The sequence below is a fragment of the Dasypus novemcinctus genome, chromosome 19, assembly GCF_030445035.2.
Source record: "Dasypus novemcinctus isolate mDasNov1 chromosome 19, mDasNov1.1.hap2, whole genome shotgun sequence".
NCBI lineage: Eukaryota > Metazoa > Chordata > Mammalia > Cingulata > Dasypodidae > Dasypus > Dasypus novemcinctus.
The window spans coordinates 56,149,541-56,162,837 of record NC_080691.1 but is presented as its reverse complement, the minus strand read 5'-3'; positions in this window follow the sequence as shown (position 1 = coordinate 56,162,837).

The window sequence follows — 13,297 nt, the reverse complement described above, 5'->3', positions numbered from 1 at the left end:
AAAGGCTGGAAAACAATCATACAAGCTAACAATAACCAAAAAAAGGCAGGAGTAGCTATATTAATATCAGACAAAATAGACTTTAAATGTGAAACAATTGTGAGAGACAAAGAAGGATACTACATTTTAGTCAAAGGGAAAATCTGTCAAGAAGATCGAACAATCATAAATATCTATGCCCCTAACAAGGGTGCCTCTAAATACGTCAGGCAAACGCTGGAAAAACTAAGTGAAAGAATAGATACATCTACAATTATAGTGGGGGATTTTAATACACCACTATCAACTCTGGACAGAACATCTCAAAAGAGAATCACCAAAGAAACAAAACATCTGAATAGTATATTAGAGGAGCTCGATCTAATAGACATATATAGATCGCTACACCCAAACACAGCAGGATATACATTTTTCTCAAGCGCACATGGATCATTCTCCAAGATAGATCATATGCTAGGCCACAAAGAAAGGCTGAACGAATTCAGAAAGATTGAAATCATACAAAACATTATCTCTGACCACAGTGGAGTCAAGCTGGAGATTTGCAAGGGAAAGAAGCCCAGATTTCACACCACGATTTGGAAATTAAACAACACACTCTTAGAAAAACAGTGGGTCAAAGAGGAAATCTCAAAAGAAATCAATGACTACCTTGAAACAAATGATAATGATAACACAACATACCAAAATTTATGGGATGCAGCAAAAGCAGTACTGAGAGGGAAGTTTATAGCCATAAATTCATATATCAAAAAAGAAGAAAGAGCAAAAATTGAAGAACTAACTGCACATTTGAAGGAATTAGAAAAACAACAACAAAGTAACCCAACAGGAAGAAGAAGGAAGGAAATAACAAAGATAAGAGCAGAACTAAATGAAATAGAAAATAAGAAAGCACTTGAACAGATAAACAAGACCAAGAGCTGGTTTTTTGAGAAGATTAACAAAATTGACAAACCTTTAGCAACACTAACAAAGAAAAAAAGAGAGAAGATGCAAATACACAAAATAAGAAATGAGAAAGGCGATATCACCACTGACCCCACAGAAATAAAGACTATCATAAGAGGATATTTTGAAAAACTATATTCCAACAAAAATGACAATCTAGAGGAAATGGACAAATTCCTAGAAACACATAAATAGCCCATATTGACAAAAGAAGAAATTGATGATCTTAACAAACCAATCACAAGCAGAGAGATAGAATCAGTTATTAAAAATCTCCCAACTAAGAAGAGCCCAGGGCCAGATGGCTTCACAGGTGAATTCTATAAAACATTCCGGAAAGAACTGACACCAATCCTGCTGAAACTATTCCAAACCATCGAAACAGAAAGAACATTACCCAACTCCTTCTATGATGCCAACATTACCCTAGTACCAAAGCCAAACAAAGACATCACAAGAAAGGAAAATTACAGACCAATTTCTCTAATGAACCTAGACGCAAAAATACTTAACAAAATACTTGCTAATCGTATTCAACAACACATTAAACGAATTATACACCACGACCAAGTGGGATTCATCCCAGGTATGCAAGGATGGTTCAACATAAGAAAATCAATCAACGTAATACACCATATAAACAGATTGAAGGAAAAAAATCACATGATTATATCTATTGATGCAGAAAAAGCATTTGACAAAATACAGCACCCTTTCTTGATAAAAACACTCCAAATGATTGGAATACAAGGAAATTAAAAGGGAGCCCACACAGTGGGAGAAAATATTTGGCAATCATATATCTGATAAGAAACTTATAACTTGCATATATAAAGAACTCCTACATCTTGAAAATAAAAAGATAAACAATCCATTTAAAAAATGGGAAAAAGACTTAAACAGACACTTCTCCGAAGAAGAAATACAAATGGCAAGAAAGCACATGAAAAAATGTTCCAAATCTCTAGCTATCAGGGAAATGCAAATCAAAACCACAATGAGATACCATCTTACACCCATAAGATTGGCAGCTATGAAAAAAACAGAAGAATACAAGTGCTGGAGAGGATGTGAAGGAAGGGGAACACTCATCCACTGCTGGTGGGAATGCAGAAGGATCCAACCATTCTGGAGAACAGTATGGCGGTTTCTCAAAAAACTAGCCATAGATTTGCCATATGACCCAGCAATTCCACTGCTGGGTTTATACCCAGAAGAACTGAAAACAAGGACACAAACTAATATATGCACACTGATATTTAGAGCGGCATTATTCATTATTGCCAACAGTTGGAATCAACCAAAATGTCCATCAGCAGATGAATGGTTCAACAAAATGTGGTATATACATACAGTGATATACTCCTCAGCTGTAAGAAGGAATACAGTACAAACACATGGGATAACATGGATGAATCTTGAGGACCTTATGTTGAGTGAAGCAAGCCAGGCATTGAAGGACAAATACTACATGACCTCAATGATATGAAATAAACAAGCTGCCCTAGATAGCAAGAGACTGAACGATAGGCTTGCAGGAAATTGGAGGGTGGAGGAAGGATATGAGCCGATGTCTGCAGGGGTGGAATTTAAGACGAGATGGTGGTAAGTATGAACACAAAGAAGAGATAAAAGGGGGGCAAGGGGTTGCCTTTGCTTGGGGCTTTGCCGGGTTGAGGGTGGCTGGGGAGGGACGGGTGGGTAACGTTGCCCAAAAGTGGGGGGAGGGAGGGGTAGCATACGAACCAGGAGAGGGTCAGGTGTTGGTGGAGAGTAAAATGCCGAGAAAATCATATCAAAATATAATAAAGAGGGTTACCTGTTTAGAATGCTCGGAGGGGAGGGTCTGATGCAGGACGGGCTCCTGGGGAATGTCTAAATGCTCATTCTGCCAGAGTGGGTGACACCATGGGGTAGAAACCCAAGTAGTGAGAGTGGGGGTGGACCCACATCCTGGGGAGGACTAATGCCATCCAATAGAGGGAACTGTATCCCTCGAGAGAAAGGGTGGCTCCCAGGGCATTGGGGCAGTTGAGCAATTTAGGCCCTGAACACTATTCCATCTATCTCTGGAAGTGGCTCCTCAGGAAACGGAGGTTGGCTATCACTGAGGGCACCAAGGTGGAAGGGAAAATGGACGTTAAATGTGTGGAACCAAAGTAAATGGGGGGTAAGAGAGGAGTTTCTTGAGAGTACACAAGGATGGATATAAAACATGTAATATTACACCATAACATATAAGAGATGACAGACTGATAATGTAAACCATAATGTAAAACATAGGATAACTAAAAATGTAAAGAACTGTGTATCCTAAAGTATGCACCATAATGCAAACACAGATGTCACCTTGTTAGAAAGCTAATGTCTCAGACTCTGTACATCACTTTAAGTAAATATGATATGAATAGGGCGTAAGAGTATCACTGTGGAAGGGAAAAGGTTTTCTGGTGGATGTGTGGGAGTGCTGTATATTATATATATACATTGCTGTGGTCTAGGACTCCTGTGAAGAAAAGCTGAATAATTAGGGGGGGGGGGAAAGAAAAAAATAGGATGTGGAATTTTTTCAAGTCAACATTCTTTATATAAGTTCTTTATCTAACTTTATCCAAGTTCTTTATCTATCCTTTAAACTCATCACTACATGCCATTCCCTAGTAAGGGACCATGACATTATATTGGGCTTCAAATTTCGGGGAGTTCTGGATCACAGAGTGTTTCAACAATGGCAATGGAGGGATACTGGTATGGGATACCAATGACAGGTGATATATGACTGACAGGGAGCTGTACAGAACATATGTCCAGGGTGCATGGTAATGTTTGGATATACTCATAGTGGCAACAATTAAAAACCACAGTAGGGGGGGTACTGGGTTCCTGGCCAGTGGTGCTCTGTCGTGGTCCCTAGGGGAGCAGCGACAGTCTCCCAGGTACAGTGGTGGGGACCGGGAGGGAGTGAGGGTTCAACAGTGAGCCCCTGATACTAATGACTATGCTTGTGAGCTGATAAACCCAAAATAATAACAAGGCCTAGAGCAACTTTGTGCCTGGGAATTTCCTTCTGTCAGCCTTCATGTTACTCAAATGTGGCCAGTCTCGAAGCCAAACTCAGCATGTAAATGCAATGCCTTCCCTCCAGCGTGGGACATGACACCCGGGGATGAGCCTCCCTGGCAACGAGGGACCACTATCAACTACCAACTGATGATGCAACTGGAAAATGACCTTATACGGAAGGTTCAATGCGGATCAGCAGAATATCCATGTCTACATAAAATACCATGACTTTAAAATGCTGTTTGACCTAAAGTAAGGGGGAAATGGAAAGGAGAAATGAGTTTATATGGCTACGAGTTTCTAAAAAAGAGTCTGGAGGCTGGCAGAAGGTTTGCCCTCATGCACAACTGAGCAGAGTCAGAGAGACAGATAAAGCAGATACAACCCCCAGATATTGGTTCCTTTGAGGGCTAAAGAGACCCATGGGAGTTATGGTCATGGCCGATGGGGTTAACTACCAGGGCAGATGGCCCCTCTTTGGAAATGGTGTTTATGTGTGATGAATCTGGACTCAGATGGGATCTCCCTTCATAAGACTTTCATGCTAATGTGCTGGAGGTGCAGTTAATGTTGGGGTTTAAGATATATTTAGGGGATTTGAATCTCTGGACTGACAATGTGATAGCCAGATCCTGAGCCTCAACAGACTCCAGCACCTACAATCTGATTTATTGGACTTACCACACTCAGCTAAGATGGAGGTGAAGAAGGACAACCACCACACCATGGAGCCTAGAGTGATTACAACTGAAAATGGGAGGATTGCATCCAGCATCCAGGTGGAATCTGAGCCTCCTCTTGACATAAAGGTGCAATGGACACAACCAATCCAGTGTCCACATAGAAGAGGTGGCATTGGATTGGGAAAAGTGGACATAATGGACAAAGGGTATGGGGAAAGGCAGGAAGAGATGAGAGGTGGAGGCGTCTTCGGGACATGGAGCTGCCCTGGATGGTGCTTCAGAGGTAATCACCGGACATTGTAAATCCTCACAGGGCCTACATGATGGAATAGAGGAGAGTATGGGCCATGATGTGAACCAATGTATATGAGGTGCAGAGGTGCCCAAAGATGTACTTACCAAATCCAATGGATGTGTCATGATGATGGGAACGAGTGTTGTTGGGGGGGGGGGGTGGGGGGGGGTTGAATGGGACCTCACATATATATTTTTAATGTAATATTATTACAAAGTCAATAAAAAATAAAAAATTAAAAAAAAAAGGGAAAAAAAAAAGAAAGAGTAAATTTGTGACAGAACCTGAGTGAATACAGAAAGTGCAGAAGGTGTGCAAAAAAGGAATTTTTGTGAATAAAGATGAATAAATTTGATGGGTTTATCTATTAAGTTTTAAATGCTTTAATATCAAATAGCTACCAATGCTAATTAAATTTTATTCTTTCTCAAACTTTCTTAAGTCAATAATCTGTTTTAGAAAAAGTCAATGAAGTTTTTTCTCATTAATATTCTGAATACAAAGAAAGTCTGTTTTATCAAAATAGATTCTTGTTCTTTAACTTTACCATTTAAAAAGAAGCAAGTTATTACTTTTAAAGGAACATAACATTCAAACATGCTTTCTTAAAGACAAATCCTGAAAAGTATTTTTTTATTTCAGGATGTTGCAAAAGATTTGTGCTTTTATCTTGAAAGAAATGAAGTAATAAAATAATTAGGTACATTTAATATGTTATAAGTTAAATGAACAATATTTAAAAGTGTAGTAAAGTTAAAAGTGGTTCTCTAACCCTCTGTTAAAGCTGTATAAGTAAAATGTTCATATGAATATTTAAAGCGTATATAAAACTCCAAAAAATATAGTAACATTCCAACACAACATTAAATAAAACATAATGTTGTGAACCATAGTTTTAATTATTATTACAAATGGTATGTATCATAAAAACAAACTCTCTACTTCAAAATCAAAAAGCAGATGCTTTAAATCATACTTGTCCAATTCACTTTTAAAACTGCCTCATTGTGATATATAACAGTAAGTTATTATAAACTAAAGTAATACCACTGCCGTGTGCAGCAGTCCTAAATATTGTTAGTTTATTACAAAAATTATTATCCAATTATGTCAGTATCATTTTATTATAAAACTTGCTAAAGATTTCTCTAATATCTCCTTAAGCAAGTTACACCAGCCTGCATTCATATGTGACCAAGCCAACAGGAAGCTTTACAGTGCTTTCCAAAAGCTGTGTGCTTAACCTAATCATCTAACCTCACCTAATAACAAAAATCCAATTGTATAAAAAACCTGTTGTTTTGAACTTATTTCATTATATTAATAATATTATGTTAACATTTTTATTTTTACAAAATAATCTCACTCCACCTTAAAACTATGCTTACAAAACAAAAAAGGGGGAATATGGTTTTAGGTCTAAACAGCCCAAAGGATGTCATACAAACAGTCTTACATACTGTACATTTTAAAAATCACAATGAGGATGATTATACAGCAGTAGAACATTTTCAAATACCAATTATAAAAATTTATACTAAAATGTTATAGAAAACCCCTGGATAGACAAGAAGCTAATAGTAATTGGCATGGTCCAGTAAATTTACTAATGTGGGAAGAAGGGTATGCATGTATTCTCTCTGCAGGAGGATCTCTTTGGCTTCCAGCAAAGCATGTAGAACCATACCATGGCCTGGCTAAATCTGCAGCATAACCTGATACTTAGCCTGAAAACACTCATCCTGCAATCAACGAACACCCCTCTGAGGACTGCCCAAGGAGCAGAACCGGTTACATGGGGGAGTCTTAAAAAATTAGGCTACCAAATGCAAGCTCTTGTGGCATGATTTAGGTTCCCTATTATGCCTAAAAATGCTTTTTTATCTTATTTGGCAGTAGTTACTACTGCTTCTGCTAAAGAGGGAACATGGAAAATATATATATTGTTCATTCTTATGTCTGCACTGCTAATCACACTTATTGGGCCCATATAACAGATTCACCTGTATTTGCCCCCATCACCTGGTGAGATCCTGAACCCCCATTATCTTCAAATGATTCAACATGGACAGGAGGATACTGGGTTTCTCCAGCAGGGCCAATAATGAATGAAATTGACTGGAGTCATTCTAACAGTATTGTCACTCCTTTAAAATGGAAGGACACCCAACGTAATAAAAACACATCCAAAGTGCTTTCTCCACTCATATGTTAAATGAAGTAGAGGTTCCCTTCTCCAATTAGAGTGGCAATTATGGAACTTAAAAATCAAACTAGGGAAGCAGAATTGGCTCAACTGATAGAGCATCTGCCTACTATATGGGAGGTCCAGAGTTCAAACCCAGGACCTCCTGACCCATGTGGTAAGCTGGCCTATGTACAGTACTGATGTGCGTAAGGAGTGCCGTGCCATGCAGAGGTGTCTCTCAAGAAGGGGAGCCCCATGCACAAGAAATGCATCCTGTCAGGAGAGCCACCCTGCATGAAGAAATCACAGCCTGCCCAGGAGTGGTGCCATAGACATGGAGAGTTAACGGAGCATGATGACACAACAGAAAGATACATAAATTCCCAGTGCTGTTGACAAGAATGCAAGGGACACAGAACACACAGTGAATGGACAAAGAGAGCAGACAACAGGGGGAGGAAAAAGGAGAGAAATAAATAAAAATAAATCTTGAAAAAAAATCAAACTCAACAAACCACACTAAAAACTTAGCTAAACGGTTACAATGGCTAAACCATTCAACACAATTTTCCAATCTAAATTTTAAATGGTGGGCAACAATAAGAGGATTAATTTGTCTCTGTGTTGTTATATTTATATGATACTGATGCTTCTTCCAACTATGGTAATGTACCACACAATGTTATGAGTACCTGGCTGCCATATATACAATTACTCAAATAGAACAACCTGCTCTTAAAAGAAAGGTGGAGTGTGGGGATTAGTTTCACCACCTTGGCAAGGGCATGGGTAAATGATTTATAAAAGCTCATCTCTTCTTGCTCAAGAGCAAAAATAGTTCTGTCCTTGCTTACCTCTGTACAAGCTATCTATTTTTGCTTGAAGTTTGAAAATGGCTTCTTCTTGCATTTCTGCTGCTATATAAGATGTGAGTTTAGGGACAAGGTTTCTTGTTTCAAGACAAAATATCCTTGAGAAATTTAACTTTAACCACTGCCCTTGGCTGAATCCAAAAACGCATGATATATAAACAAGAGAATAAAGCAGATGGGGCCCTACCTGCATTGGAGTTTTAGGGTGTGAGGCTTTCATTCCCACAGCAGAATCTAAGGAAGGAATGGAAGAGGTTTCCTTGCCACTATACATACAGGACAATACTTATTACAGTGAAGAAAGGCAAAACATAAAAAAAAAGTTTAATGATATTTTTTCATTTTTAATACCCCAATTTATTTTTTACTTTATTTTAGTTTTTTCTAAATTATTATGTATTCTATTTCTAATCTTTAAACCTATTATTACTATTTCACTTTCCTACTAATTGAATTTGGCAATATACTAGGCTTCTTTTTTTAAGAAGCTTTGGATCACACAGGGTTTCAATTATGGCAGGGGAGGAGCACTTGTGTAGGGTGTCATTGATGGGGGAACAAACGTGTGGGAGGGAATATTCCAGGATAAGCATATAGGGTATATAAATACGTTCAGATATTCCTGGATATTGTCATAGTAGGTAGAATTACACATGACAACTGAGGGAGTGCTGAGTTCCCTACAGAGGAGCTGTTCCCCAATAGAACAGCAATAATTCTCCAAGTGCAAGTGCAAAGACCAGTGAAGAAGGATGGTCCAATGATGGGTCCTTGATACTAATGACTATGCTTATGAGCCTGTGTGCTAAAAATTTCAACTAGGCCTAGAGCTGCAGGGTGCCTAAACTTACATCTTAAGAGCCTCCATGTTGCTCAAATGTAGCCACTCTCTAAGCCAAAATCAACATGTCCCCCAGCATGGGACAGGACTACTGGTGGTGAGTCTTGCTGTTGCAGAGGGATTACTATAAATAACCAGCTGGTGGTGCAAGTAGAAAAAGACCTTGAATAAAAAGGGGAAATGGTAAAGACAAATGAGTTTATATGGCTAAGAGACTTCAAAATGAGTCAGGAAGTCATCAGAGGTTGCACTTATGTATGTCTCAGCAGGATCCCAGAAACAGCCAAAATATATGTAACTCAGTTATTGGTGCTTCTGATGTCTACAAAAACACACAGGTTCTGCAGCCATGGCAGATGGCTCTGGGCTTCAGTGCCTTATCCGTGGGCCTGACTTTGGAATTTGTGCTCCTGAGTGTGATGGAGTTGGATTCAAATGTGACATCTCTATATAGCTTCTTCTGTCACTTTTATGGCACCTATGGTTGGTGCTTGGGTTGGCGTATGCTCAGGAGGCTTGAATCTCTGAACTGTCCTTATGCCAAATGGACCCTGATCCTCAACAGTGTTGCAATACCTACTCTCCAGTTTGTTGAACTTACCCAGATCAGCTGTCAGTGAAGTGAGGATGATCAAACAACAAACCAGGGAACTGAGATAGTCTAAAACTTTAACGAGGAGAAACACTTCCATCACTCATGTGGAATCTAATCCCCCTCTCAGTTTAGAGGTGGAGTGGATATCACCATCCCAGGGTCAGCAGGATGGAGGAATAAAATATGTCATAGAGTGGATTTACTGGTATTTTACCTTAGAAAGATTGTGTGTACAGTAATGGAAGAAATTGAATAATTGATGTGGAGACAATGGTCACAGTAGTTGCTGAGCACAGGGAGAGGGAAGACGAGGGGTGATATAGGGTCATTTTTGGACTTGAAGTTGTCCTGAGTGATATTGCAGGGACAGATGCTGGACATTATATACCCTGCTGTAATCCACTGTATGGACTGGGATTGGGTGTAAACTACAATTTAACGATTGTCAATGTGGTGTAGCAGTGCTTGTAAAGGTATCCATCAAATGTAAAGAATATGCCACACAGATGGAAAAGGTTATTGATGTGTGAGGAGTGGAGGTGGATGGGGACTGTGTATATGGGAACCTCATATTTTTTAATGTAAAATTTTGTGTGATGTATTTATCTTAAAAAAAAGACAATGAAATTTTATGCATTTGTTGCTGATATATAGATATACAATTGATTTTTATTAATTTAGCCCTATATCCCAGGTTATTATCAATGTTTAATAATCTTGAGTCCTTACTTAATTGCCTCATTAATTCTTTTGCTTTTCTGTTTTATAAATTTCATTCTGTAAACATAATCGTGTCATATTCTTGTCCCATTCAGGACTTCTAAGTGATGCATCATCATTTGATTTATAATCTTTACTTGTAAGTTTTTATTTTTATAAAATAAATAATATCCTCTATTCCTGCTTTTGATGATTACATATTTTTCTTAATTAGACAACTTCATTTTCTTGAATTTTGAGTGTTAAAACACTAATATCTAAACAAATTATTCTTTGTGATATATTGTCACTTTAAAAATAATGTATTTAGCTTTGAATATTTCCTAAGAGTTCTGAATCTAATTCCATGAGAGACATAGGTTTATAATCTTCTCTTTCTATCATGATTTTCCCAATTTCTTGGACCAAAGCCATGTTGACCTGGTGAATATTATTTCATTTTCTACGGAATGTACCTATGAGCTCTGTGGCACAACTAAAATTGGTTAAGCTCTTAGTAATTTGTAAGAGGCATATATAAAATGTAGATATCAAGAGGGTAATACTTAATGAATATTTATAAACTGGGTTCACCCATATGACCAGCATGCAGAGCAAGTTGCATGCTCTTATCGGCTCCTAGAGGTGGCCTCATCCACCTACAATCAGGGCTCTTCAGTGTGTTTCTTAAGGCCCCATGTTGTTTTCTGTGGCATTAGCCCCTTTTTTCCTTTCCTGTCAATCTTTCTATTTTTTAACTATGCCAGAAATTCAACTGACAAAAGGTAATTGAAATTTGAATGTATCTATAATATAAATTTTGACTCATACACTGTTCATAAATATATGGGTATAGCCCAGAGACTATGAATTGGTGGCTTCGTTTTACTAGATATTTTGTGCAAGCATTTCATTACAGCACCTTTCCACTGAACCCAGGTAATTCCATGACATTAAGTGGATGGCAGGGGATGGGCAATTGGAATGTCCCATTTCCTGGTCTGTACCTGCCCATGTTCAGCAGCTAAGTCTCCTGCCTCTGGAATGTTGACATATGAGACTGAGGTTGTGCTCTGACTACAGCAGATCAACATCTCCACCTTTTGAGGCAAATATCCGGAGGTGATTCCCAACATATTTCTGTGAGAAAATTTCAGATTCTCTGTGTCTACAAAGAGAAAGCCAAGGGGATGGAAAGTGTAGTTTCTTTCCCACACTATCACAGATTGTTTTGCATTTCATGACACCTGGTTCTTCACGTGAAGAACACTGATTAGATTTTGAGGAGATTCAGTCTCTTAGTAATAACAATTCAGGGTACAAAGGAGTTTCCAGAGAGAATCCATGTTTACTTTGGCAAGAGAAATTGACTGCTTCGTTTGGGTCATACGACAACATCAATTTTATTATTTCTTCGGTCCTCATGTTCTCCTACTCTTCATAGAACAAAATAACTGTTTATTTGGAAGATTATTTGGAGATTTCCTCTACGCAAGTACTCCAGTCCAAAGAAGAGTAGCAGGTTCAAGGACCAAGAAGCCTGACAGTCCAGAGTGAGCAGTAGATGGCACCATCAACTACACAGTCCTGTACCAGGATATCTCCTAAGTGATTTCATTCCAACCTACCCTCAAGTAACTTCTTGAAATGTACTCCATCGCATCTCTCTACCAGATATTACTTGTGAACAACTCAAAAAACTGCTATGAACAGTATAATAAACATCCTTGATGTCAAAGCAAATTGATCCTCTTCATATCTCGTTTAACAACCTCCTTTATCCTGAAAGTCAGCAGAATAAGAGCTTAACCATTTCTTAGTTGTTTCACAGAACTCATAGGAACTTTTCATAGAAATAAAATAAAATAATATTTCTTCTTTGAACAATCTCTTCTGTTCATTTATCCTGGTTTGCTTTGCATAAATTCTATCAATTCTTTGAAAAATTCTCACACATCTACTTAAGTTTAATGCTATAATTTATAGGACATATAATCTAGTTTAAGAAGTTGGTAACAGTCTTGAACATTGTAAATTTCTAGGAAATATATTAATATTTTAGTTGAACAATCTCCTCCAACCAAGGAAACGGATATGATGGACCAAAGAGCCCAGAGATGTCGGAGTTGAATGATCCAGGACTCTTCCAGCTTGTACAATGGAATCTGAATAGGACTGCCTCCCACCAAACCTGAGTTAGGTCCTCCCATTGAGTGTGTGGGATAAAAGAATAGGTCACCATGACCCCATGGCATTAGTTTACCCACCAGTCTCTTGCTAGCAAGTCAGTTACTTCAGATAACATGAATCCTCATTAGAACTGATTCCTATTTGTAGTTGCATTTGCTTATTTATTTATTTTTCTTCCTTGTTTATTTTTTTTACATGTTACACTAAAAAATATGAGGTCCTCATATACCCCTAACCCCCTCAAACCACTCCTCCCACATCAAAAACCTCTTTCACCATCGTGGCACATTTATTGCATTTGGTGAATACATTTTGGAGCACTGCTGCACCACATAGATAGTGGTTTACATTTTGGTTTACACTCTCCTCCAGTGGACCCAGGGGGCCATGGCAGGACATATAATGTCCAGCATCTGTCCCTGAAGTACCATCCAGGAAAATTCCAAGTCCTGAAAATGCCCCCACATCCTATCTCTTCTTCCCCTTCCCTACCCTCGGCAGCTATTGTGGCCACTTTCTCCACATCAATGCTACAATTTCTTCCATTACTAATCACAAAAGTTCCATAGTAGAATATCAGTAAGTCCACTCTAATCCATACTCTATTCCTCCACCCCGTGGATCCTGAAATGATTATGCCCACTAGCCCTCTAAAATATAAACCATAATGTAAATGCAAATGGGACCATATTTGAAAGCTATTGTTTCAATAGCTGTACATTAGTTGTAGGAAATATATGAACAGGTAAAAAGATTATTGCTGGGGAAGGGACAAAGTGTTTGATGTTGGATATGTGAGAGTACCATATATTGTATATGTGAATTACTGTGATCTAAAATTTTGTGAGGACAAACTTAATAATTAGAAAAAAATAAAGGATGTAGACACTGAGGAATAAATGGAAAAAATTGCCTTGCCA